This window comes from Papio anubis, chromosome 6 (assembly GCF_008728515.1).
Source record: "Papio anubis isolate 15944 chromosome 6, Panubis1.0, whole genome shotgun sequence".
NCBI lineage: Eukaryota > Metazoa > Chordata > Mammalia > Primates > Cercopithecidae > Papio > Papio anubis.
Window position 1 is genome coordinate 30,448,888 of NC_044981.1, and position 25,142 is coordinate 30,474,029.

At 46.6% G+C, this 25,142-nt stretch overlaps 1 long non-coding RNA gene across 1 annotated transcript; it reads right to left on the reverse strand.

The window, feature by feature from the left end:
• Positions 1–15,373: 15,373 nt before the first annotated feature.
• On the reverse strand, positions 15,374–24,861 carry LOC103883596. Its single transcript, XR_002521495.2, has 2 exons — positions 24,702–24,861; positions 15,374–15,431 (listed from the first exon to the last, which is right to left on the reverse strand). It is a non-coding gene; the product is annotated as an uncharacterized LOC103883596 (long non-coding RNA).
• Between the last annotated feature and the right edge of the window lie 281 nt (positions 24,862–25,142).

The following is a 25,142-nucleotide window of genomic DNA, read 5'->3' on the forward strand; positions in this document are numbered from 1 at the left end:
TGCCTCCCAGATTCAAGTGATTCTTCTGCCTCAGCCTCCTGAGTAGCTGGGATTACAGGCGTGTGCCACCACGCCCAGCTAATTTTTGTATTTTTAGTAGAGATGGGGTTTCACCATGTTGGCCAGGCTGATCTCGAACTCCTGACTTCAGGTGGTCCACCCACCTTGGCCTCCCAAAATGCTGGGATTACAGGCATGAGCCACCGTGTCTGGCCTCTATGTAGTTTTGTTTGGAGCTGCAGTAAGTAGTGTCTCATCTTTTCCTTCCTTACAGGCTATTTATCCATATTGCTTCGCAGATACAAAATTCATAAATGTATACAAGCCATACCAATGTTACCCACTCCCTCAGGCCCTGCCAAGGCCTTGAGAAACTAGACTCAGCCTGTGTCTCCACGTAGGGGGATTGCAGATAGCATCTTTGAGCTTCAGTTTCTCTTTCCGTAAAACGGGGAATTTTGACTACTTAGCATGCGTCATGTGTTAAAACCCTAACCTCGTTAGCAATTATAACCACTATCAGCATCCCATAGTCTGGTTTTTTTAGGGCTTTCCCAAAGCAAATGGGAAGATTTGCTGCCAAGCTCACTTTGGGAGGTCACCAGGCCCAGAACATTCTTGTCCTCACAAATGGTCACTTCCATCATTTAAGAACAAGGACTAGAGTATTCTCACTTAATTACAACTGGGATAGGTGGGAGGGAGTTACCCATGTGGGCAACATTAGGGAAACTTTTTTTTGAGATGGGGTCTTGCTCTGTTGCCCAGGCTGGAGTACAGTGGTGTGATCATGGCTCACTGCAGCCTTGACTTCCTGGGCTCAAGCAATCCTCCTGTCTTAGCCTCCTGAGTGGCTGGGACTACAGGTGCACACAACCACACCCTATTCATTTTTGCATTTCTTGTAGAGACAGGTTTTTTCCATGTTTCCCAGGCTGATCTTGAATTCCTGGGCTCAAGACATCCTTAGAGAAACATTCTACCAAACTGGAAGTGACAGATCAATTCCCAGCAAGCCTTTAGTGGGCATTGTCCTTTACAGGGAGCTGGATAGAAGAGGGATCTCAGAGCCACAACACCCGTGCTACCCATGATGGTAGAAAAGGGGAGTCTAAAAAGAGTTGGGGTCTGAGCTGGGGCCTAGGAAAAGTTAATGGGGCAGTGATTTGGCCTTTTCTACCCTCCTCCTTGTAATAATATTATTTTAACAATCTGGCTGGGTACGTGGCTCACACCTATAATCCCACCACTTTGGGAGGCCAAGGTGAGTGGATCACCTGAGGTCAGGAGTTCGAGACCAGATTGGCCAACAGGGTGAAACCCTGTCTCTACTAAAAATACAAAAGTTAGCCAGGCGAGGTGGTGGGCACCTGTAATCCAAGCTACTCAGGAGGCTGAGGCAGGAGAATTGCTTGAACCCAGGAGGCGGAGGTTGCAGTGAGCTGAGATTGCACCATTACCCTCCAGCCAGGGTGACAGAGGGAGACTCCTTCTCCAAAAAAAAAAAAAACAAAAACAAAAAAAAACCGAAACAAAAAAAAAACCCAACCAAATAAAAAAGCAATCTTACCCCCATGACCTTGCCTCTCTCTAACCTCCCAGGATATTTCTGTAGTCTCAATATTTGGCCTTAGCTATAAGAAAATTTCCTTACCATCACTCTTTGTTTATTATGCAATTCTCCGAAGATATTCCTCTGATGGCATTCTTTCCTCTCCATTCCTTGTGTGTCATCATTATTTCTTGCTTATTCCTGTCTTGTGCTCACTCCCTGAAATTTGATCTATCCTTTAGGCCTATCTCAGAAGCCCTTATGAAGCCAGCCTGGATGGAGACACTTCCCTTCTCTGGAACCCATGGCACTTAGCTGCTATGACTTGTGTGCTCATCGCCAAACTGGAATGCGCTTCCATTAGACTTATCTTTTCACCATTCTTTAGATTTCTTAAGGCAGGAACTGTCCTGTACTTAGCCCTGCTCTTGGCATGTTGTATTTGCTTGATAATTATTCCTTGAATTTAACTGGAAATTCCAATTTGGAAAGAGAGGACATATATACACCAAGCATGGTATATTTAAATAAACTGGAGATAATTTTCCTTGAGAAATACCTCCTATTTAAACCTTTGCCACACAGGTATAGGCCTGGAAATAAATGGTGTGACTAAAAGCTGCCTGCTCAGATAACTCTTTGTTGTTGTTGTTTTGAGACGGAGTCTCGCTCTGTCGCCAGGCTGGAGTGCAGTGGTGCAATCTCGGCTCACTGCAACCTCTGCCTCCTGGGTTCAAGCGATTCTCCTTCCTCAGCCACCCGAGTAGCTGGGACTACAGGTGCATGCCACCATACCCAGCTAATTTTTGTATTTTTAGTAGAGACGGGGTTTCACCATGTTGGCCACGCTGGTCTCCAGCTACTGACCTCGTGATCCCCCCACCTCAGTGATCCCCCCGCCTCAGTTGAGGCCTTGACACCTCAACTCCCAAAGTGCTGGGATTACAGGCGTGAGCCACCGTGCCCGGCCCAGAGAACTCTTTTATTTTGAGACGGAGTCTCACTCTGTCGCCCAGGCTGGAGTGCAGTGATGCGATCTCGGCTCACTGCAAGCTCTGCCTCCTGGGTTCACGCCATTCTTCTGCCTCAGCCTCCCCAGTAGTTGGGACTACAGGTGCCCGCCACCACTACCGGCTAATTTTTTGTATTTATTTTGTATTTATTTTTTTCTTAGAGACGGGGTTTCACCATGTTAGCCAGGATGGTCTTAATCTCCTGACCTCATGATCCGCCCACCTCGGCCTCCCAAAGTGCTGGGATTACAGGCGTGAGCCACCCTGCCTGGCCTCCAGAGATCTCTTTTCTTCAGATTTTCTTTACAGATTCTTCAAGCTGTAAAGTAAACGAATACCGTCTCTCATCGCCTATACCTAGGAAGTTCTGAGTAACTCCTGTGGACCCACTGAGTCAGACGTTCACACCTGGTTGGGCAAGTAGCGGGTGTGATCAGTGACGAATATTCTTTTGGTTTCAGCACCAGCATCAGCTATTTATATGTCAGTGATGCAAATCTCCATATGCAGAGTCCTTGATACTGTTCGGAGTGCTTTCATACCCATGCCCAAACAGGACCCAGCGGGGGTGGCTGCCAAGAAAAGAAACTTGACAGAGCCGGTCCAAAGGGTCCCTGGTTTCTTGTACTGGAAGAATTAGCCTTCTTCAGGGCAGGAACACAGTGGGAAAGGAGAAGTGGAATGTCACAGTTCTGACAGCTCTTAGCATGGAGATAGCCAGCAGCCAATTAGATATGGGAATTGGAAGCCTAGCAGAGAGGATAGCTGGAGACTACATTTCAAAGTCATTGCCACATAAACAGGAATGAAAACCCTGACAGTGGGTGGGATTGCCTGGGAGGATATGGAGGAAGAGGAGGATGGATTGAGAATGGAGTCCCAGTGCTTGGGCAGTGCATTGAGGACAGGACCCCTGAACAGGCCAGGAAGGTGTGGGTAGAGAGGTCAAGGACAGAGAGGAGAAGTTATTGTAGAAATTGATAACTTCAATAAGTGAGAGAGAGGTCAGCTGTAAGGTAAGAACCAATAAGGGCCCACTGGATTTGGTGTGGAGCAAAGGGATGGGATGAGCAGAGGATAAACGAAGATGGAAGGTAGATTGCAGTGGTGGCAGAGGGGAATGGAAGTAAGGAGAGCGTCGTGGAGATGGAGACGTGCTGCTCGGATCTCTCCCAAGGAAGAACTTGTTGCCCAGCTATGGGAGAGCAGTCACAGACAGCCTCAAGCCATCAGCTCCTTCAGGGTTCCCGGGCTGCAAAGAGCTGCCAGGCTCCTCTTCCTGGTCACACCCTTTCTCCTGGCAGCAGCATGTGGTGACTGAGCAGGGCTGGATGTAAATGCCTGGCTCTTTCAGTTCAACTTTTTTTGCTTTGATAGACAATACTGCCCCAAGCTCTCTGCAGAGTTATGAGAGGTGTGGTTGGGCCTGCAGCTTAGTTTAACTTCTCCCTCTGCCCACTCCTGCTTCCGCGCCCTTATTCATAGGTGTTAATTCCTAATTAACGTCTTGCATCCCAACTTTATCTCGGTATCTGTTTCCAGAGAACATGATCTCCAACAGAGTCATGGGAACACGTCTTTTGAAGAGTTTGATTGAGAGCAGGAGTCAGGGGACGGGAAGGAAGTGTTTTTTTAAACACTTAAAAAATTAGTGGGGTGTGGTGACATGCCTATAGTCCTAGCTATTGGGAGGCTGAGGCGAAAGGATCCCTTGAGCTTAGGGGTTCAAGGCTGCAGTGAGCTATGATTTTGCCACTGCATTCCAGCCTGGGTGACAGAGTGAGACCTTGTCTCAAAAAAAAAAAAAAAAAAAATTCTGTGTGGACTGTCAAGATGGATTTTGTGCACCGATTCTGGAATTCAGTGGGTTTGCTATTTCTTCAAACTATGTCATTCATATACGTGCTAAATGTGGCCTCTATATAATGTGCAAGACATGATAAAAGTATTAGACAGGCCAGGCTCGGTGGCTCACACCTGTAGTCCCAGCACTTTGGGAGGCCAAGGTGGGCAGATCACCTGAGGTCGGGAGTTTGAAACCAGCCTGACCAACATGGAGAAATCCTGTCTCTACTAAAAATACAAAATTAGCCGGGCATAGCGGTGCATGCCTGTAATCCCAGCTACTCAGGAGGCTGAGGCAGGAGAATCACTTGAACCTGGGAGGTGGAGGTTGCAGTGAGCTGAGATCATGCCATTGCACTTCAGCCTGGGCAACAAGAGCGAAACTCCATTTCAAAAAAAAAAAAGAAGTACTGGACAGAGCAGGATTGAAGTGAGAACCCTCTAGCACCTTAAGACACTATAATTTAATCAGTTCCAGTTTATCCTAACTGTACCATTACTTATTCCATATTTCTTCATTTATTCCAGAAGTATGTCCTTTGGAATGCCAGGAAATGCCTTAATCAAAGGCAGACCCCGGCCTGTCACACTCCCTGGCTCCATCTGTCTAGCAACCCCGATATGAGAGCACAGAGTGAGGACAGCCTGCCAGACCTGACCTTGCGGAGCCCCCAAGGGCCCTTGGTGCCTATACTCAGCTCTTCTCGGGGCTCACAACACACTTTACAAAACATCTTTCTGTATCTCATTTGAGGGTTTTTGCCTAAAGTCGTTGCCAAGGCCACTTATCTGTAGTTTTCTTTTTTAGTTTTGAGACAGTCTTGCTTTGTCACCCAGGCTGGAGTACAGTGACGTGATCTTGGCTCACTGCAAGCCTTGACTTCCTGGGCTCAAGTGATCCTCCTGCCTCAGTCCCCCAAGTAGCTGGGACTATAGGTGTGCACCACCACACCTGGCTATTTTTTTTCTTTGTTTTTGAGACGGAGTTTTGCTCTTCTTGCCCAGGCTGGAGTGCAATGGCACGATCTCGGCTCACTGCAACCTCTGCCTCCCAGGCTCAAGTGATTCTCCCGTCTCAGCCTCCCGTGTAGCTGGGATTACAGGCATGCGCCACCATGCCCGGCTAATTTTGTATTTTTAGTAGAGACAGGGTTTCTCCATGTTGGTCAGGCTGGTCTCGAACTGCCGACCTCAGGTGATCTGCCCACTGTGGCCTCCCCAAATGTTGGAATTACAGGCGTGAGCCACTGTGCCGGGCTAATTTTTGTATTTTTTGTAGAGATGGGGTTTTGCCCAGGCTCGTCTTCAACTCCTGAACTTTGCTTCAGCCTACCAAAGTGCTAGGATTATAGGCGCAAGCCCCCACACCTGGCCTGACCTGTAATTTTCAACATTCATCTTTTTTCCATCTTTGGGAGTCAGAGCCACACAATCTCCAACTTCTAATACCTTTCAGCCTCTTTGTGATTCCTCAGAGATCGTCGATAGTGACTTGGAGATACTCTCAGTTAATTTTTATTTTGGTACTTGGGAATGTAATCCATTCAGACCAGGAGGTTTGAACACATTTGGAGCAGCTACTCTTGCTGTTATTATTATTATTTTTTCAGGTGTTATGGTGACTCCCACTTAGCAATGGCTGTTCTGCTGTTTCTTAGTCAAATGCCATGCTGCTTACTGAGAAGCCAGGGGCACTGGCTTCTGCTCTTGCTCTGTCATCTGGGAACATTATCCTGTTCCTTTGGACATGGGCAAGGGTCCTGTCCCTAACTTGTCCTTCTTTTTCCTTTGATCTTAACCAGTTTCACTTATACCAAGATCAGACTTCCTTACCTTTCCATGTAGGGAACCAGGCACCATCAAGATCAATGCCCTGGCACTCCTTATGTAGTGAGTGATAGATGCTCATGGAAAATGGGGAGAAAAGTAAGGGGCGAAAGGGAATAACTCTAAAAAGGACACGTTTGCACTTTCTGACAGTATAGTTGCAGATTTTCAATTTATTTTGGCCACCAGATGGCATAACTGGGCTCATTAAGATAAACAAAGAGGATGGCTACTACTCTGAAAAAACAAACAAACAAACAAAAACTCTAGATAATTAATGGTGAAAATGCCCCTGAGAAAGCTCATTTCTAATTCTTACTCCTAGCGGACTTTTTATACTTAGGCAGGGGAGACCCATCTTTGGAATTTTAAGGTTCAAAAAGGAATTTGTCTGTACCTGATGGTCAGAAAACCGCATCGAAACCGTCAACTGGCATTCAGAATTGTCTGTTCGAAGAATTAGAAATGAGCGTGTCTCTACCTGCTTCTAGCACACACCTTCCTTTGAGGTAAACTCCTTACTGCTGAGCCGTCGAGTCTCGGAGTGGATGAAGAGGGTGATGAGGGATTGTTGCTAATATTAGCATTGTTGGGTGAAAATATGCATCACATTTTGTCAGGAGAAGTGCTGACTGTCCTGTGGAATCGGAGGGTGAGTGGCATAAACCCCTAAGGATTAGCTTGTCCCTTTCGGTTACATTTGAATATGATTTGGAACTTGTGGGGTTTGGGTTATGACAAGAAGGGAACTGAGAAAGTAAAAACATTCAGTGCTTGTTTTGTGCTTCCACATAGTTTTGACCCTGGGAGATTCTAAAGGTCTATTTCTAATATTTGTTCTAGGTGGATAGATTTGTTTATTCAACAAGCATTCCAGGCACCGTATAGGGGCTGGGGAGAAACAGTAAATAAGGCAGAGTTCCAACTTTCAAAGAGCTTTCTAATTTTGGTTTTTAGTGCCACAGGGGCAAGATGGGAATGCCACAAGAGTCTCTTTGATTGTAGCCCCAGGGAATACTCAGCACCCAGTTGTGTGAAGTGGGATGCAGCTCCTGGTGAAAGCACAAGTCCTTTAAAAGTTTATTGACTGCAAAGAATAAACCAAAATGGGCCAGGTGCAGTGGTTCACACCTGTAATCCCAGCACATTGGGAGGCCAAGGCAGGCGGTTCATGAGATCAGGAGTTCAAGACCAACCTGATCAACATGGTGAAACCCCATCTCTACTAAAAATACAAAAATTAGCTGGGCATGTGGCGGGTGCCTGTAATCCCAGTTACTTGGGAGGCCGAGGCAGGAGAATCACTTCAACCTGGGAGGCAGAGGTTGCAGTGAGTTGAGATGGCACCATTGCACTCCAGCCCAAGTGACAGAGCAAGACTCCCTCTCAAAAAAAAAAAAAAAAAAAAAGAAACCAAAATGGCAAAGCTTCTTGATAACATCCCAGCCCATTTCTTCTTCTCCTCCTCCTCCCTCCTCCTCCCTCCTCCTCCCTCCTCCTCCTCCTCCTCCTCCTGCTGCTGCTGCTGCTGCCTCTTCTTTCTTCCTCCTTCTCCTTCTCCTTCTCCTTCTCCTTCTTCTTCTTCTTCTTCTTCTCTTCCTCCTCCTCCTCTTTCTCCTTCTTCTTTTTTTTTGGAGATGGAGTCTTGCTCTGTTGCCTAGGCTGGAATGCAGTGGCGTGAGCCACCCTGCCCAACCATCCCAGCCCATTTCTTATACAAAGAAACATTGAAGGTTTACTACAGAAAGAAAGACAGTAGAATAATGGGAACCACATTGCAAAAATGTAAATCGCTCACTGGTGACTGCCAGGATTTTGATGATCTAATACAATGACTGGCATATGAGGTGGAGCAAATGCACCCTCCTGTGATCAGCCAGAGGTTTCAGCAGCAGTGGAAGATGCATACCAGAAGGTGGTGCAGAGGGTGGATTAGAGAGGATCCAAACTGGTATCAGGGGTTGGGTGTGGTGGCTCACATCTGTTATCCCAGCACTTTGGGAGGCCAACATGGGAGAATTGCTTGAGTCAGGAGTTCTAGACCAGCCTAGGCAACATAGTGAGACCTCATCTCTACAAAAGTTTTAAACAATTAGCCGGACGTGGTGGCGCATGCCTGTAGTCCCAGATACTCAGGAGGCTGAGGTGGGAGGATCGCTGAAGCCCAGGAGATGGAAGCTGCAGTGATCCATAATCATGCCATTGCATACCAGCCTGGGCAACAGAGCAAGATCCTGTCTCAAAAAAGAAAGAAAGAAGAAAAAACTGGTGTCAGGCAAAATAGTTGGGAAGCTATGGAAATTGCTCTAGTGAGGGGTGATGAACGTCTGAATTAGTGGCGGGAGTCTCTCTGAGCCTATTGAGTTTCAGGGGATTGCTTGATTAAAAAAAAAAAAAGACAAATTAGCCAGGTGTGGTGGTGGGTGCCTGTAATCCCAGCTACTTGTGAGGCTGAGGCAGGAGAATCACTTGAACCCGGGAGATGGAGGTTGCCATGAACCGAGGTAGCACCAGTACACTCCAGGCTGGGTGACAGTGCAAGACTCCGTCTCAAAAAAAAAAAAAAAAAAAAAAGAAAAAGACAGTGGTTAAGGGACCGAGTGGGGATAGATGGGAGATGAATTTCAGGGTGGGAAGGGTAGATATAAGGTGAAGGAGAGGAAGAATGACTCTGGAGAGAACACCAGCTCCAGTGACCTGACCCTAAGGCCTGTGTGCTTTCTCTCATATTGTGCTGCCTTGTCATATAACGAGGATTCACTTTAGTCCAACTCTTCCATTTTACAGTGAAAGGAGGAAATTAAAACCCAGGAAATGGAAACCTTCATTTATGGTAAAGTTGCATGTTGCTGGAAGAGCAAGAGTAGAAGTCAAGTCTCCCTTCCCTGATCCGACCCTCTTCCGCAGATTCATGACAGGGTGCACATTAGAACTACCTGCAGAGCCTTCCAAGTGGCATGTGCCTGGCCCATCCCCAGATCCAGTGAACCAGAATCCCTGGGCTGGGACCACTGGCTCATTTCAGACAGTGACACCATCTCTTCCTGGTGCAACCTTCCATAGCATGTTCTGCTTAGACCACTTTCTCTTTCTCTGTTTTATAATTGCACATCACATACAACCACTGATAACTGAAAAGGCTCACAGTGTTTGGATGAGGAACCCTATGCAAACAAATACCACAGTTCTTCCTCATAGACCCACTTAACTGATTTGCAGACATCTCACTGAAACCGCAGGGGAGAGATTTTAGAAGGCTACGCTCCAGTAAGGAAAGATTAATGGAAGTAATTGTTCAGTAAGCAGTTACCAATCTAAGTTTTATAAAACTGATAGTCTCTTTATGAGTGTATTTTAGTAAAAATAGGGAATAGCTTTTTTTTTTTTTGAGATGGAGTCTCGCTTTGTCACCCAGGCTGGAGTGCAATGGCGCCATCTTGGCTCACTGCAACCTTTGCCTCCTAGGTTCTCCTGCCTCAGCCTCCCAAGTAGCTGGGATTACAGGCACCTGACACCACGCCTGGCTAATTTTTGTATTTTTAGTAGAGACGGGGTTTTGCCATGTTGGCCAGGCTGGTCTTGAACTCCTGATATCAAGTGATCTGCCTGCCTCGGCCTCCCAGAGTGCTGGGATTACAGGTGTGAGCCACCGTGCCTGGCAGGGAATAGTTTTAAAACATAAAAAACCAAAAGTTTTTAAACACATGGGTTTTCTAAATATTTTAGTCTCCCCTATCCCTAATTTTTCATAAAGTCCTGAGTTTCTTAATCACAATGTTTTCATCCAAGGAGGCTTTTAGGAGCAGGACCCCAGGGTTAGGGCAGGAATACTCTATTGTTATTTTTTTTATTTTTTATTTTTTTATTTTTTATTTTTTGAGGCGGAGTCTCCCTCTGTCGCCCAGGCTGGAGTGCAGTGGCGCAATCTCGGCTCACTGCAAGCTCCGCCTCCCGGGTTCCCGCCATTCTCCTGCCTCAGTCTCCTGAGTAGCTGGGACTATAGGCACCCGCCACCACGCCCGGCTAATTTTTTGTATTTTTTTTAGTAGAGATTTTTTTGTATATTTTTTAGTAGAGACGGGTTTTCACCGTGGTCTCGATCTCCTGACCTTGTGATCCACCCCCCTCGGCCTCCCAAAGTGCTGGGATTACAGGCGTGAGCCACCGCGCCCGGCCTACTCTATTGTTATTTTAACAGTCTTTATCAATTAGAAAGGCAAAAAGAATTTTAGATTTGTTTTCATAATTAATGAAGTTGAATTGTTCGTTGATAATTGTTAATTAGTTATGGTGTTTCTGTTATAAATTGTCTGTGTCTGAATTTCTCAAACAGTACAATATAAAATACAAACAGCTGTGGGGTACTTTCTAGGTGCTAGTTACTGTTCTAAGAGCTTTAAATGGAATAATTCAGTTAATCCTGCCCTACGGTACAATAATTAGTCTCCTACGATGGAGGAAATAGAAGCATGGAGAGGTCAAGTAACTTGCCCAAAGTCATACCCAGAAAGGCTGGATTCAGAGCCTGTTGCCAACATTTTCCTTATTTATTTGTGTTCCATTTTTTCTATTAAATATAAAGATTAGCCAGGCGTGGTGACTCACACCTGTAATCCCAGCACTTTCAGAGGCGGAGGAGGGTGGATCACTTGAGGTCAGGAGTTCAAGACCAGCCTGGCCAACATGGTGAAACCCTGTCTCTACTAAAAACACAAAAAATTAGCTGAACATGGTGGCCTGTGCCTGTAGTTTCAGGTACTCAGGTACTCGAGGGGCTGAGACAGGAGAATTGCTTGAATCTGGGAGGTGGAGGCTGCAGTGAGCCAAGATCATGCCATTGCACACCAGCCTGGGTGACAGAGTGAGACTTTGTCTGAAAAGAAAAAAAAAAATTTTTTTAAACTTTTTGTAGTTAAATATATGCATATATTCCTTTCTTTTGTTGGCCTATTGTTTCGGTTAATTTGTTTTTTTTTACTTTTTTCCCGCATTTTACTTATTACCTTCATATTTCTTGTATGATATTTATCTTAAAATCTAGTTTTATTTTTCTTTAAGAGATTGGGAGTCTCGCTATGTTTCCCAGGCAGGTCTCGAATTTCTGGGCACAAGCGATCTTCCTGCTTCAGCCTCTCAAGTAGCTGGGATTACACCACCAACACACCTGGCTTCTCTCAGCTAATTTAGAACATCCTACCCTTTTCAGAGATTGAAAAATATTTAGATTTGCTCAGGGTATGTTAGATGAAGTGAGGATTTACATCGACTATATGTATTTTCCTAATAATTATTTCTCCCAAACCATTTATTACATAATATTTTTCTGTTCCATTGTTATATGACAGCATGTTTCTGCCTGGTTTTAATCTCACAGTGGCTTGATTTTTAAGTGAACATTATATGTTTAACTGCCTCTTTGAGGATACTGAAGTCTCTTTCCAATGATTATATTCTTTTCACTTCACCTGGCGTGCATCTCTCTCTAGTATTGATGCTGCCTTTCTCAGTGTTAGTTTTTCTGTGTTTTGGGATTTCAGCTTCCAGGTTCATTTCCAGGTTTTTTCTATCTCCCTTCTCTTGTTCCTCACTCCTCCCCGCCTAGTGGCTGTGCAGTTGCCCTTCCCAAGGGCGGGTGTTTAGGACTAGGTCTTACATGGCAGTCGGGGCTCCTGCCCTGGGATAACCCTGGGGATGACTCACATCCAGCCCCATGGCTGTGGGAGGCTCAGTGAAGCCCAGGTGTGGCGTCGTTTGTTAACCTTGGGCCTCCCTAGGCCACAGTCCCAGGCGAAGTTAGTAGCAAGCTATTTCAGTCTTCTTAAAGAGGGTGGAAGTGTGGGCCTCTTAATTAGGGGAATCCCAGTCCCTAATATTTTCACAGTGACCATGACACTGGTTCCCTACCTCAGTGGGCAATTTAATTCTATCTCATCACTCAGTACTCAACAGGACTTGACCTCCCAGCTGCCCTTGACTGTACCCAAAGTCAGAACCCATCAGGCCACAGCTGTAGCCCTGTTCATCTTTTGCATTTATATTCAGTTTCTGGAAATATCTTTGGGGATATTCTCCCTTTGTGGAGCACTGCTTTTTAATTTTCTCTAATATTATATCTATCATCACTCTGTATTGAAAGCCCCTGGACTAGCCTGTTTCACTCGTGTCTATTTTTGTAGAAGCATTTACTGTATCTTTATACTACACATTTGGGGATCACTAACAATTTTTTCCAGTCATATTCTAATCGCCTTCTCAAGGCTGGATCAGGTGTGAGGCTCTGTAGCAGTAACCTGAAGTTGAGAATTGAGGAAGTGGTGCTGCCCCTCCCCCAACCTGGGGACGCATGAGAGGAGCCCTGGGGTGGCATCCCTAGGATGGGGTGCTGGTGGGGGTGGGTGGCAAGGGGGAAAAGGGGTTGCTGCTTAAGGGAGTTTCTGCTCCATGCCAGCACTTCATCAAAGGTCTTGAGCCAGGGTGGAATCCAGCTCCAGGGAGCATATGAGAGCAAACAATGGAAGCTTGACATGATCCCTGGATGAACATCTTAAGTTTCATATATGATGGGATCTCCCCAGAAAACAATGGTGCACATCACAGCCAGGAGGCACCCAGAGCATTGTGTTGCTGTGTTTTTAGAACCCAGTGAGTAAACTGTCCAGTGTTCCACACCATTCTGACCTGGGTCAACAGACGGTGGCAGGGCGCACTCTTGGCTGTGGCTGATCTCCCTCTCCTGCTGCATTTGACATTTCTCAGCCGCACAGGCAAGGTGCTCTGGGCAGGGACTGCATAGGAAGTGGTGCCTCCTTTGCAATATAAGCAGAACAAGGTTTCCTGCTGGAGTGCGTCTTGGCTAATTCCGGGGCATGAGAGGCAGCATCTACCCTTGCCCAGGGGCCCTGGCTCCCCTTTGCTGTGGGTGGTGGCCTGTGATTGGGCCAAGTGGGACTGAGGAGCAAATGTGGACAGTCTTCCCCCGCACACATCGGCTGACCGGCATGCCCAGACTGTCTCCTGGAGCGCCTGTACAGGTTGGTCCTAGAATCCAGTTCTTCCTGGAACTGGGTGTCATTTCAGGACAGAGAATGCCAGGAGTCATAAATTGGCCCTGAAGCAAAGGAAAGTCTTCCAATCCTGCATGACATAGCAAATTGTTTTGCTTGGGCTTTGGCTTGGTCTGGGGCTTGCGGTTCCATGGGGGAACCTCTGGCAATCCCACCAGGGGGAGCCCTTTCCCCATCTTGGAGCTGTGGATCTCAGCTTTCCAGAATATTTGTGTGCATGTGAGTGCGCACGTCTGATTTAATTTTTCTATGATTACAGTATAGAATCATGAATCAACTTTCCCAGTTAATGTAGTCAACTGAAGCTACTGCCATGGTTCAGGTTCCATCATGTTTCAAATATAGTTTATGACTGTAGTTACGTACTGTGGCAGCAACACAGGGCAACTCGGGGCTGGGGACAAGTGAGTGTGTCTTTCCCTCCCCAAATGCAGTCATTTAGCATCTTCCTCTTCCAGAGTCCTGTATCCCAGCGATGGGGATCAAGATTCAGACTTAAGGACATCCTACCCGGACCTTGGCAAGGAGATCTTTACAGTGGAGGTCTGGTCCAGCCTCTCTCTGGCCCCAGGCCTCTGCTGTCCACCTTATACAAACGCCACATGGTAAGGAGTCAACTGAGCTACGTTCCAAGGAGCTGGATTGGTCCTCTGGCTCTGCCTGACCCTCCTCAGCCCCTCTGCAACCCTCACCTGCTCCCTTCTCCTTCACTTCCTCTCCTGCTCACCTGTACCCTCTTTCCTTAGATGTGGCCACACTCTGCTCCCCCAGGCAGTGTCTTCACTGAGTAGTCTTCGAACCATTAACCACCTGCAGCCCTATCCATGTTCTCCAGGGCACCTGCAAGAGGAGGAAGGGGAATTTGCTGATAGCCACAGCTGTGCATCATACTGGAGGTGCCTTGTGGAGGGCAGCATAGTTAATCTAGTCACCCAGCATTCTCAGTCCACCTCCATGGCCTTCTCTTCCCATTGCCTGGGTCTCGAAAGCCCTGGGACAATCTCATGAGGTGGACTGAGCAGTATCTGGGGAGGGAGGATAGAAAAGAGACTGAGATATCTTTAATTAATAGACACTATTAGAACCTCCTCCCCAGCAGTAGTAGGGATTGTTAGCGGCAGCAAATCCGTAGGGGTCTGCAGCAACTTCAGTTCTTGCCTCTTTGGTCACTTATTGGGATCTTATTGGGAAACTGCTGATCATTAGTTTCAGGTGTTTTCTATTGGGAGCCTGCCTGTCTCTGGTGCCAGCTGTGACCAATTATTTTAGAGAGCCCGTTAACAACCGCCTGACCCTCACCTGATGTTTGCCTGACATTCCTGTGGGTGTCTGGGGTGCCCGATCCTGTCCTGCTCATCCCTGACTAGCTACTTACTCTAACAGGATGAGAAATCATACAAAATAGAGGCTACTTTTAAAAAAAATTCTCAGAATGTGGTGTGTAAACTTTCACCTCCATTATAAAGACCTCCTTGCCGGGGGTAGGGAAACTTTAGACTGAACCTTGAGCTCCGTCGCTGGGATACAGGACTCTGAAGAGGAAGATGCTAATGATGGCATTGAGTTGACTCCACAGCATCTCACAATTCTTCCTTTTTCTAAGTCACCTGCATTTAGTATCCACTGACCAAGCAGGCAGGAAATGTAATTGAAGTTTTATTAGGGACTCCCCTATCTCTTCTCCTATGGGGTCCAGTGACTATCCCAGGGGTCTGGCCCAGCCTAGAACATTCAGAGTCTGGGCCTCTGACCTTCAGACACAGCTGATATGTTTCTTTGTGGTTAGCAAGGCCAAGGTTCTTAGCTAGTTTCCTTTGGAATCCTTGACCTCCCCCCATCCCCACTGCTGTGTGTGTGGGGTTCTGTGTAGGAGCAGGGCTGCTTCTCACTACTCCAAGGACCCCCAAAACACATCCTTTCCGCAGCATCTGGGAATCTCCCCTGCTACTCCCTTGGGAAGCTTTTGCCTCCTTCACTCCAGTGTGCTCACCTCTCTCCCCTGGCAAAGAACCCAGGTGCTGGGGAGGTCTCCTCTGCCAACTTCTTCTCGCCTTTTTTTTTTTTCTTTCCAACTTCTTCTCTTGGTGAGGCTACGCAAAATGCTCTGGGGCCAAGATGTGCAAACGCTTCCTGGAATGGGGTAGGAACAGTGACAAAACAGGAAGAACAAAAACCACATGTTAATATCTCAAGAAAGTATCCAGCCACCCTAATGAAGGGGCTTCCGGGCTCTGAGGGAAGACCACTGAGCTGAGGGGGCTTTGCACTCTATTGCAAAAAGATAATGGATGCCCAGAAGAAGCGGGACATTTGGAGCCCCAGACAAACCAATGACACAGACTGAGACACTGCGGAGCTGGATGCCTGTCTGTGTGTTTGTTAAGAGTATGAGAAGTCCCCACTGGGAACAAGTTAAGGGCATCCGTAACCATCAGTGTCCACTGCCCAAGAGAGATGGCAGAAGTGGGTTGGTCCAAATCCTTTCCATTGTAACTGTGAAGGGAAAACATTTGGAAATATTCTCTGGCCAGGTGCGGTGGCTCACACATGTAATCGTAGGTACTTGGGAGGCTGAGGCAGGAGGATCACTTGAGCCCAGGAGTTCCAGGCTGCAGTGAGCTATGATTTTGCCACTGTACTCCAACCTGGGCGACAGAGTGAGACCTCATCTCTAGAAAAAAAAAACCTTCTGATTTATTTCATCTGTATCTCTCCCTCCTCCCCTCCCACTCCACAGCCCTTCTAGCAGTTGGGGTAGGAGGGTTGGCGGTCAGCAGAAAGCAGAGTCAGGCAGCATCTTCTGCCTCCTAAATTTCAAACATGAGACCTCGTGGGAACTGAAAGGATTTATGACATAGGCCAGGTATTTAGCAGAAATGGAGACTAAGAGCAACCATCCCTCACCTTCTAACAGAAAGGGGTTCCCTTGGGCTGGTGGGGCAGATGGGTCGTAATAACGATGCGCATATTTGTGGGTATTAGAGAAAGAGGTCCCTGGGCTGAGTCCTGGGGAGGTGGCAGAAATGGCAGAAAGGTTTGTGGAGTCAGACAGAAAGCTCTGTCTTGCTTCGTCTTTGAGCCAAAGGGGACCTGGAGCCCCTGAGTAGGGGGCACTGTGTGGTGCCCAGTCACACTCTCCATAGTGTCCTCAGTGAGTGGCACTCATTGAGGGACAGGAGGAGCAGAGCTGCTCCCAACAGAGAAGCACTGGAGCCCACACTGCCTAAAGTGGGAATGACCCAAACAGCCTTCAGCAGGAGAAAGCGGAGGAAAACTATGGCATCGGCATGCAGTGGAATACTTCTCAGCACTGAAAATGAATGTTCCTATAACTGCATGTGATAACACAGGCAAATGTGTAGACATAAAGTCGAGTGAAAGAAGCCAGCTGCAAAAGAGCACATTGTATGATTCTATTTATATAAAACTCAAGTCCAGGCAAAATGGTAGTAGTCAGGAGAGAGGTTGTCCTTTGGGGAGGGTAGTAACTAGAAGGCACAGGAGGGGGCCCCTGGCATCCTGGGAATGCTGTTCCTTAATCTAGGCACTGGTTGCATACATACGCTGTTGGTGAAAGTTCTTTGAGCTGGACATTTAAAAGTAATGCACTTTTCTGTATGTATGTTTTATTTATATAAAAGCTTTTTTTTTAAAAGACGGAAGTGGTTGGGCGCAGTGGCTCACACCTGTGATCCCAGCACTTTGGGAGGCCAAGGCAGATGGATCACCTGAGGTCAGGAGTTCGAGACCAGCCTGACAAACATGATGAAACCCCATCTCTACTAAAAATACAAAAATTAGCCAGGTGTGGTGGTGCATGCCTGTAATCCTAGCTTCCTGGAGGCTGGGAGGTGAAGGTTGCGGTGAGTCAAGGTCGTACCACTGCATTCCAGCCTGAGCTACAAAGTGAGACTCTGTCTTTAAAAAAATAAATAAATAAATAAAAATAAAAAACAAGTGTGAAAAATGAGGCTGCAGAATGCAGTAAGGGAGGTGGGAATGGTCTTTTATTATCTCACTGCTCATTGTGCTCTGTGCTCTCAACATTGGATCTCTGCTGTCGTTTCATCAAGGGGCAATGAGTGGGGCGTTAGTGGTGGTGCAGAATTTAAATCATGAAGGACTTTCTGCTCTTTCCTGCTTGACATCTTCCTTGACTCCATCTTCTTTTTGATCACCTTTTTATGGCTTCCTGAATTGATCTCATGGATTTTTTATATGCTGCAAAAATGTAAATGGATTAGATGATGTGATTTTTAGGGTATAATTAGATGGTTAATCTTATGTGTCAATTTGAGTGTGTTGCACTATAGGTGCCCAGATTAAATAACATTTCTTGGTGTGTCTCTGAGGGTGTTTCTGGGTGAGATTAGCATTGTGGACTCAGTAGATTGTCCTCACCACTGTGGTGGGCATCATCTAATCTGCTGAAGGCCTGAACAGAACAAAAAGAGGAAAGAGAAATTCACTACTGTTTCTTCCTGCTTGTGTGCTAGAACTGGAATATCAGTCTTCTTCTCTCTTTGGACTGAGATTTGTACCATTAGCTCCCCTGGTTCCTCTAGTCCACAAGATTGTGGATACAGACTGGAATTATATCACTGGCTTTCCTGGGTCTCAGTTTGCAGATGGCAGACTGTGGGACTTTACAGCCTCCATAATCATGTAAGCCAATTCCTCATTCTATCTATCTATCTATCTATCTATCTATCTATCTATCTATCTATCTATCTATCTACCTACCTACTTATCTATCTCCGCATCCTATCATCTACTGATTTCTCTCTCTCTCTCTTTTTTTTGTTTTTGAGACAAGATCGCACTCTGTTGCCTAGGCTGCAGTGCAGTAGCACAATCCTAGCTCATTGCAGCCTTGATCTCCCACGCTCAAGCAATCCTCTAGCCTCATCCTCTTGAGTAGCTAGGACTACAGGTGCGCACCACCATGCCCAGGTAATTTTTATACTTTTTGTACGGATGAGGTCTCACTATATTGCCCAGGCTGGTCTCTAACTCCTGGGCCCAAGCGATCCTCTCACCTCGGCCTCCCAAAGTGCTAGGATTACAGGCATGAGCCACTGCATGTGGCCCTTATTTCTCCTATTGGGTCTGTTTCCCTGGAGTACCCTAATACAGATGGGTTTGCGTTATTGAGAGCCTTATTTGCTGCCTCCTTCACGAGATGCTAGCTGAACTCTTGAGCATGGGTAGCGGCATTGGTAAATCTGGCAGTAAGGCCTGTGGGCTGCTCACATCAGCCAGGCACACATTTGATCAAGTTTCAGATCTTGTTGATGTCTTTACCAGAGCCACTAAGTTTCATATGTGCCATTGTTGAAGCCAGCTGCAACTCACCTGGCAATCAGCTGGAGGAACGGGACTACTTCTATTCATTGCAGATTAAAAAGTTGGCCACATATCCTTTGCTACTTCTCCTATTGGGAGGTGGGGACCCCTTAAATCTGGGTGGCTGTGTGGCTGTTTGATTGACACAAATTGTTGGAAGTGATGTTAAGCCAGCTTCCAGCCCAGGATTCAATAGCACCTTCCACCTCTTGTTTCCTGGAGCATTATCTGGGAGCCTGAATCACCTTGTAAAAAGTTGAAAATCAGGCTGGGCATGGTGGCTTAAGCCTGTAATCCTAGCACTTTGGGAGGCTGAGGCGGGCGGATCATAGGGTCAGGAGTTTGAGACCAGCCTGGCCAACATGGTGAAATGCCGTCTCCACTAAAAATACAAAAATTAGCTGGATGTGGTGGTGCCCACCTGTAATCTCAGCTCAAGAGGCTGAGATTTGCTTGAACCCTGGAGGTGGAGGTTGCAGTGAGCCAAGGTCGCACCACTGCACTCCAGCTCTGGGTAACAGACCAAGACTCTGTCTCAGGGGGAAAAAAAAAAGTTCAAATTCAGACTGGGCACAGTGGTGTGCCTCTGTAAATCCTAGCATTTTGGGAGGCTGAGGCAGGGGGATAACTTGAGGTCAGAAGTTCAAACCAGCTTGGTCAACATAGTGAGAGTCCATATCTACAAAAAAGAAAAGATTAGCTGGGAATGGTGGCTCATGCCTGTAGTCGCAGCTACTCAAGAGGCTGAGGCAGGAGGATCGCTCAAGCCCTTTAAGGTTGTAGTGAGCTATGATTATGCCACTGCACACCAGCCTAGGCAACAGAGTGAGACCCTGTGCCGCACATCCCCACAAAAGAATGGCCATGTAGGGCACTCTGGCCAACTACTAGCAGAGCCCAGCTGTCCCCACAAAGGTGACAAAAATGTGAAGGAAGCTGTCTTGAACACTCCAGACCAGCCAGCTGCCGAAGATGCCATTGAGTGACTCCAGTTAACATCAAGCAGAGTAGAATTGCTGAATTGACAGACACAATTTTTTATGTAAGGAAGTGACTGTTGTTTTAAGCCACTAGGTTTGGGATGGTGGTTGCTCAGTGATAGGTAACTGAAATAGCTGTATCTGCACCTGGACCAGAGCCTTCATGCCCAGGGTGAGTAACTTCTTGGCTCTGTAAGGCTCTATCTCCTTCAACTCACTTTGCCAGGCTATGGCTACAGCATTACCCAGCTCTTCATTCCATTACAGTTCAGCGAAGCTCCCACGCCAGGCTTGTGTAAGGGTAATTTACTGTGGAATTATTTTTCGTTTTGTTCTTGTTGCTCTATGTATATTCCCCTCACCAAGAAAGTTACTGGGCTTTTTGTTCCTAATTCTGAGGCTCTTTCTTGAGTATGGAGATGGTGGGTGGTGATGGCATTTGGATTATGTGCAAACACCTTGGCTAAGAGAGACAGAAGTGGGCTGTGGGTGTGTCTTGAGCAGAGGTTGAGATTCTTTAGGGTCTGAAAATTTGGTGCTTTCTCCCCACGAGTGGTGGAGACTCAGACCCCCCACTTCTGCCCAGAGCATTCCCAGGCTGAAGGATTGCTGGAGAATGCCCAGAGAAGCCATGGTTTCTCCCAGCTAGGGGCACAGAGGCCAGGGTCCCCAGGGAGATTCTACTATGGGTGATATGGACCTTGCTGATGTGAGGGGAAGTGCTGGGCCTGACCCAGAGGACATCCTGACCAGGACTTGACTGTAGCCTCTGAAAGCAGAGGGAACTACAGGAACAATAGTGCTTCTACGGGCTAAATGTCTCTGTCCCCCCATAATTAATATGTTGAAAACCCAACCCCCAGTGTGATGATATTTGGAGGTGGGGCCTTTTGGAGGTAATTAGGTTTAGCTGAGGTCATCAGGGTGGAGCCCCCATGTGTGATTAGTGCCCTTATAAGACGAGTTAGAGACCAGCGCTCTCTCTCTTGCCCATCGGTAGTGAGAAGGCCAAAGTCTGAGAACCAGGAAGAGAGCCCTCAGCAGACATCAAATCTACTGGTACCTGGATCTTGGACTTCCTAGTCTCCAGAACTGTGAGAAATACATATTTCTTCAGCTGGGTGTGGTGGCTCACACCTGTAATCCTAGTACAGGTTTGGGAGACCAAGGTGGCCAGATTACTTGAGCCCAGGAGTTTGACACCAGTCTGTACAACATGGTGAAAACCCCATCTCTACAAAAATACAAAAACTTACGGCTTATGCCTATAATCCCAGCACTTTGGGAGGCCAAGAAGCGCAGATCATCTGAGGTCAGGAGTTCACAACTAGCCTGGCCAACATGGTGAAACCCCATCTCTACTAAAAATACAAAGAATTAGCCGGGCATGGTGGCGGGCACTTATACTCCCAGCTATTCAGGAGGTTGAGGCAGGACAATTGCTTGAACCTGGGAGGCAGAGGTTGCAGTGAGCCGAGAGTGTGCCACTGCACTCCAACCTGGGTGACAGAGTGAGGCTATGTCTTAAAAAAAAAAAAAAAAATTAGCCAGATGTGGTGGTGTGCACCTATAGTCACAGCTACTTGGGAGGCTGAGGTAGGAGGATCACCTGAGCCTGGAAGGTCGAGGATGCAGTGAGATGACATTGCAACACTGCCCCCCAGCCTGAGTGATACAGTGAGACCCTGTCTCAAAACAAACAAACAAATAAACAAACAAAAAAACAAAAAAAAATTTGTCATTTAAGTCACCTAGTCTCTGGTATTCTGTCATAGCAGCCAGGGCGAACTAAGAAGGCTATCCTGAGTACTAAGGACCTGGCCTTGCTCCCAGTTTTTCTGGTACTGCATAAGCCCCTGGTATTTTGTAATGTGTTGGAGGGAGGAGACAGCCCCATTAATGACTAGGGTTGAATTTCCTCCTAGTCTTCCAGGGTGGGACACAGAGCAGATTACATTTGATTGAGTAAAAGTAAGGAATGTGACATTTCATGCATATTTTATAGCCCCAAATGACAAAGATAATATGCTTCTCCAACCGCCTGGAACATTTTATAGCTTTCTCTTTTTTTGCATTGTAGGCTCCTGTGTCCATCAATTTATCAGCATTTTTCTTGGCAAGGATTCCCTGAAATGTCTCCAAGTCTGGAAATTTTGATTTTATGAAAAGTAGGGCATGGGACCAGAGGAGGGACTTGGTCAGAAAAACAAAGCACAATTATTTTTGATCCATGTCCTTATTTCTTGCTTACTAAATAGCTGCCCTCTGAATTTCTTTGATTTTAATAAATTGTCCAGATATGGATTTTTAAAATTCTATATATGTTTTTTGAGACAGGGTTTTGCTGTGTCACCCACGCTGAAGTGCAGTGGCATGATTATGGCTCAATGAAGCCTTCAACTGTTGGGCTCAAGCAATCCTCCCACCTCAGCCTCATGAGTAGCTGGGACTATGGGTGTGTGGCACCATGCCTGGCTAATTTAAAATTTTTTTTTTTAGTGGAGACAAAGTCTTGCTATGTTGCCAGGCTGGTCTTGAACTCCTGAGCTCCAGCCATTCTCCCACCTTGACCTCCTAAAGTGATGGGATTACAAGTGTGATCCACCACACCCGGGCCTAGTTTTTAAAATGATATTTCATTTATGTAGTTCAAATAAAAATGATGTCAACAAGTACATGAGACATATCACTCCTACCCCATCCCTACCCTCTCTTGTTCCGCCTCACATTGCCCCTGTCAGTAATCATTTTTACCATAATAGTGCCTTATTTATTCTCCCAGCGTTTCTTTATGCAAACATAAATAAAATACTTTTATTTCCTCTTTTACTACACAAAAAAAGCATGTTATATACATCTTGCTCCTTCCTTTTAAAATTGTAACTAAATATACTGGGTATCCTTCCTTATCACCACATACAGCTATTCGTCCTGCCTTTTTCATTTTGACAGCTTTATAGCATTCCATTGGTGGATCTACCAGAGCTGTGTGTTCCACCAGTCTCCTATTGCTGGGTTATTGGGCTGTTTCTGATCCGTTGTTATTACAAATAATGCCACAGTGAATAACCTTATACATAAGCAAGTTTACCTTTGTGTAGGTGAATCTATAAGATAAATTCCCAGAAGGAGGATCTCTGAGACAAAAGGTTTTTGCGTGTATCATTCTGGTAGATATTGCAGGTCTGTTCCACAGAATTGTGCCATCTGCACTGCTGCCAGTAATGCATGGGACAGTCTGTTTCCCCTCAGCCTCCTTCACACACTGTGATGTCATATTCTGGACTCTTGCCAACCAAGGAAAGATTTATGTCTAAGTTCAACGTGGATGCACTTATGCTAATTCTCCTTCCTGCATTTCCTTCAGAACATCCTCAGTCTTCTCATTCATTTCAGATACCTTGATTAGCTCCCATTTTTCATGACACAGGTTAGCCATGTTTGTATTTCCTTCATGATCATCACGGTTATGAAAGATTTCTTCTGGGGTTGGTAGGTTAAGTAACCGTGGTCCAGTATTGGTTATTGCAATCAAACCAGCAGCTACAGGTGGCTTGGATTGTTTTAGATGGAATTGGTCTCAAATTTAAAAGGTCACTTTGTCATTCTTTGTATCAGTGTTATTCATTTCTGTATCTTTTACAAATGTATTTATTTAATATTTAATAAGACAAATAAAATGTTAAAAATTATTTTGTCCTGGGAAAGCCTAAACTTTCCTGAACAGAAGCTGAAATATTCAAAGGACAAGAAAAGGCCTCTGGCACAGTCCTGTCTTGGACAGTTTCCCCGGCCACCCAGCAGGCTGCCTATTGTGCTGTTTGAGATGCAAATGGTCCCTTCTTATGCTGGGGAACCTTCTAGGCGTAGCAGGGGCAGTGGAAAGGCTACTTCCTCTCTCTCTCTTTTTTTTGAGATGGAATTCTCGCTCTGTTGCCAGGGTGGAGAGCAGTGGCACGATCTTGGCACACTGCAACCTCTGCCTCCCGGGTTCAAGTGATTCTCCTGCCTCAGCCTCCCGAGTAGCTGGGACTACAGGCGCGCAGCATCACACCTGGCTAATTTTTGTATTTTCAGTAGAGATGGGGTTTCACCATGTTGGCCAGGATGGTCTTAATCTCTTGATCTCATGATCTGCCTGCCTCAGCATCCCAAAGTGCTGGGATTACAGGTGTGAGCCACTGCACCCGGCCACTTCCTCTCTTTTATTGCCGACTTCTCTAGCTAGTCCCAAGACTTGTTCAACTCTTTCTTATGGATTGTTTTGCAGAATACATACACAGAAACCGTCCACAAATTCTAGCCCACCAATTAATGCTGTCAGACTGGGACCTTCGTGGAAAGCCTGCTTGAAACAAAACAATTGAAAATAAAGTGGCTTAAACAAAGTAGATATTTATTTCTCTGCTTTGTCCACGAGGTCTGAGATGAAATGTCCAGGGAAGGTGTGGAGGCTCCCTGGCATGACGGACCCAGGCTCTGTTCCTATCATCTTAGTGTGCTTCCTTCTACCCTTAAGGCGGCCTTGCGGTCTGAGATGGCTTCAGGACTCTGCACTTCAGGCCCTTTGGAGTCCATGATGTTCTTTTTTTTGAGACGGAGTTTCTCTCTTGTTGCCCAAGCTGGAACACAGTGGTGTGATCTTGGCTCACTGCAACCTCTGCCTCCCAGGTTCAAGCGATTCTCCTGCCTGAGCCTCCTGAGTAGCTGGGATTACAGGCGCCTGCCACTGTGCCTGACTAATTTCTGTATTTTTAGTAGAGACGGTGTTTCACCATATTGGCCAGGCTGGTCTCGAACTCTTGACCTCAGGTGATCCACCTGCCTTGGCCTCCCAAAGTGCTGGGATTACAGGAGCAAGCCACCCCGCCCATCCATGATGTTCTCATTGTCAACATCCTGAGGTCTCCCAAAGGCAAGTGCTCCTTTTATTTGTGCACTCTGGAGTCCAGGTGTCAGGATACAGCTTCCTGAGGTGCAGAGGCAGCTGGTCTCCTCTGAGGCCTTGACAGCCCTTGACACGCCTGGGGCTGCGGAGCTGGGAAAGGTCTCCACCCCAGAGGGATCCACCTACCTCAGCTGCTATCCAGTCCAGGGACTCTGTCTTCTTGGCTGCCCTCAAGGCACTGGGCTCCTTTAGACACTCCCAACCACACCCTTAATCCTCTCAGGGAACTCCAGTCTCCAGCAAACAAAAGCCTGAAAAGTGTCTGCAAGGAAATTCTGAGTTCAGGTTTCTGAGGTGAAGGAGCACAAAGTCCTTTCTCCCGGCTTGGAAGTGCAGGGTGGTGCGAAGAGTGGGAGGGAGGCAGGGTTATGTGAGGAAAAAACAGAAAACACAAATTAATTTCACAATGATATGTTAACTTAAAAATCACACCTTTAGGCTGGGCAGACGGTGGCTCTTGCCTGTAATCCCTGCGCTTTGGTAGGTGGAGATGGGAGGAATGCTTGAGGCTAAGAGTTCGAGACCAGTGTGGGCAATATAGTGAGACCCTTTCTTTACCAAAAATAA